A 3,612-nucleotide genomic window follows, 5' to 3' on the forward strand; every position below is an offset into this window, starting at 1 on the left:
TAAACTCAACACTCAAGTTAGAAATTTACATATTAAACTATACACTCTTCAACCAATTGATTCCCCAGAGGTGTATATACAATTATAACCATAAAGTGACGTTAAAAATAGACTGGTGACGGAAAAATACCTATGTCATAGGATAATAACATTACTAGATAGCCAATTAATCTAACTTACTAAAACTGATGTCTAATTCATAATGACATGATCGTTAATGGATAGGAAATCAAGCACATAACTTTTTTTTTTTTGTTTAGGAAATTTTTATTTATCATTTGAAAGATAATACAACAGACATGTCGTAAATAGTGGGAAGAAATACATAAGCATAAATATTCCATGACATGCGTAATCATAAAGAAATGTATAAGTAAGAGGGAAAGAGAGAAAGAGGATAGGAAAAGTTAAGGGAAAAGGAAAGAAAGAAGGAGAAGAATAAAAGAAAGAGAAAATAGAAATATACTACGTGGGACTATTAGCAAGAGATGAAGTGGGAGATTTGGAAGAAAGATAAGAGGTGAAAGGAAGCCAAAGGAGATCAGATTTAATTTTCAGGGGGACAGAGGTGGAAGATGCGATAGAAATTCTGTGTTCATCACAGATAAACTTCCACCAGGTATGCATAGAGAGCTTAGAATTATCTTTCCAACACAGTAGAATAACTTTAAATGCAAGAGCAATAAACAGGTCCAATAACTTTGCAGAAGATACAATGGTGATATCATCAGATAAAGAACCTAAAAAAACATTCAATAAGGATAAAGGGGCGGAGCAAGAAAACATTGGCATGCAGATATTCCAAACTTCATTCCAAAATGATCAAACATATGAACATTTGTACAATTGATGTTTAAGAGTCCCAGTTTCCTTGGAGCATGACCAACATAAGGATGAGGAAGTTTGGGAAAACGTCTGGACACTAACCAGGGTAAGAACAACTCAATGATAAATAAAGAATAAAGATTGAGTAATACGTGCAGCAATAGATACTTTAAAAAGTTTGGACCATATACGATCCCACAACAGGCAGGGAGACAGCAAGGTCAGTCTCCCATGCAGTCTCAACATTTGATTTAGAACGTTCTAAAACATTAGATAACAAAATTGAATAAACAAGAGCAGCTTTTGGTTGTTGAGTAGAAAATAGGGAATATAACGGAGTGGAAGGGATGAAAGAAGGAAAAACATCAGGCAGGGAGAGGAAAGACAAATGTGACTGAATGGCAGACGTTATAATGGTATATTCAGTAAGAAACGATAAAGGCAAATGAAATAAATTCTGCATTACTGAAAAGGAAAGGAGAGATGGACCATCAAAAAACTGATGTACAAAGCAAATATCCTTCTCTTTCCAGTGTTTAAAGTAAAATGATTTGCCTTTATATCTAAGGAATTTGTTGTACCACACAATGGAGGATAAAAAACATTGAAGAGGAGAAAAAGTAGAAGAGAAAACAGTATGCAATAATAATTGGGAGTACTTCAAATGGGATATTTGGATAGAAAAGAACAATTTGACATGAAAACAGTATGTTGGAATGAGAAGTCTTTCAAAAGGGAGCGCTCCAGAATAACCCATTTAGGTACGGGGATATCTGTGAAGCCATAAGCCAAGGAAAAGGACTGTTTAATCAAAAAGGCAGAGTGGTATGTTTTAAAATCAGGAAATCTAACGCCACCATCAGGCTTAGGCCGAATTAACTTGTGCAACGCAATTCGAGGGTGTTTGTTGTTCCACAAAAATTTAGTACAAATAGGATTAATACGTGAAAAATAGGATTTGGGAATTTTGAAAGGGAGCATGGAAACAGTATAAAGAACATGTGGAGTAATCATCATTTTGATGGTATCTAGTCTACCCCACCAAGAAAGGAATAAGGGGGACCAAATTTGAAGAAGGGATTGAATTTTCTTAATAAGTGAGTCAAAAGTTAATTCAAGGGTGGTTGTTAGTGAAGAAGAAAACCAAATACCCAGGTATTTGATTTTGGTGGGACACCATGTAAAATCCGTATTGTTAAACATATACTGAAAACAGATCGAATTGAGGGGTAGAACTTCCGTTTTAGATAAATTTAGTTTGTAACCTGAAATAGAGGAGTACAAACGCACCTCATTCAGAAAGTGTGGGAGGGAAGATTCAGGATCGGACATGTATATCAGGACATCATCTGCATAAGCAGAGAGTTTAGTTTCAGTAGAAGAGAGTTTAAGGCCAGTAATATTAGGATTAGAGCGAATGCGTTCTAAGAAAGGTTCAAGACAGAGAATAAATAATAAGGGGGAAAGGGGACAGCCTTGTCTCGTGCCCCTAGACAATGAAAAAAACCTAGAAAATTGGTTATTTACAAAAATACTAGCACGGGTAGAGGAGTTTAACCAAGGATATAAAGGAGGGACCAAAACCAAACCATTTGAGGGTATGGAACATGAATTGCCAATTGATACGGTCAAAAGCTTTTTCAGCATCCAAGGACAGAGCCGCCAACGGGACTTTAATGTTCTTACTGCATGAAATGACATTGGAAAACAGGCGGGCATTGTCAGCAGCAAGTCTACCTTTGGCAAACCCTACCTGGTCAGTATTAATTAAACAGGGAATAATAGAATCAAGACGAGAAGCGAGGATTTTAGCAAAAACTTTACAGTCGTAATTAATTAAAGAAATGGGGCGATCATTTTTACACTGTGAGTGATCCTTGTCTGGTTTGGGAATAATGACAATTAGAGCATCCAAAAAGGACCCAGAAGCCTTGGCATCAAAAATAAAGGAATTGAATAATTGAAGGAGTTTTGGTGTAAAAAAGGAGTGAAAAGAAGAGTAAAATTCAACAGGTAAACCATCTGGACCAGGGGCCTTAGACTTTTTGAGAGAATTAATGGCATTAGTAACTTCTTGAAGAGTGATTTCCCGTTCCAAGTGAGCAAAGTCCACCGGAAGAGAAGGAGGGGGAGGGAGGCCTTCAAAAAGTGACGTTAAGTTTGCTTCAGAGGGGTGGGTGTCATCAGTATATAATGCTTGGTAGTAATTATGAAATACTTCCGCAATGTCCTCATCAGACTTAACCAATTGATTTGTGAAATCATTAAAGATGGGGCCAACAGTTTTACGTTCGGATTTGATTTTTAAATAATTCGCCAACATTTTCCCTGCTTTGTTTTGGCCACCATGGAATTTAGATTTGATTTTAAGAAGGGTGTTACAGGCTTCATTGGTGATAATTTTGTTAAGGTCTGTTCTGGCAGAAATTAATTCCAGAAGGGCGGAGGAGGATTTGGAGAAAAAATAGGAATGTTCGAGGCGCTTAATCACCTGAAGCTGGTCTTCGTACTTGTGTCTATTAAGTTTCTTCTTTTTGGAAACGTAGGATATAGTGAATGCACGGAAAGGGGCCTTAAAGGCATCCCAAGTGTTGGAAATAGAGGTGTCAGAGGGATTATTAAAGGAGAAAAACTCAGTAAAGAACTCCACACTCTCTTTCATAAAACCGGCATCAGACAAAAGAAAGGAATTACATTTCCAACGACTAAATTTAGAAGAAACAAGGGAAAGATCTAGGGTAATATAAACAGGAGCATGGTCAGAAATGAATATAGAACCAATAACAG

This window comes from Lissotriton helveticus, chromosome 2_1, assembly GCF_964261635.1.
Source record: "Lissotriton helveticus chromosome 2_1, aLisHel1.1, whole genome shotgun sequence".
Classification (NCBI taxonomy): Eukaryota; Metazoa; Chordata; class Amphibia; order Caudata; family Salamandridae; genus Lissotriton; species Lissotriton helveticus.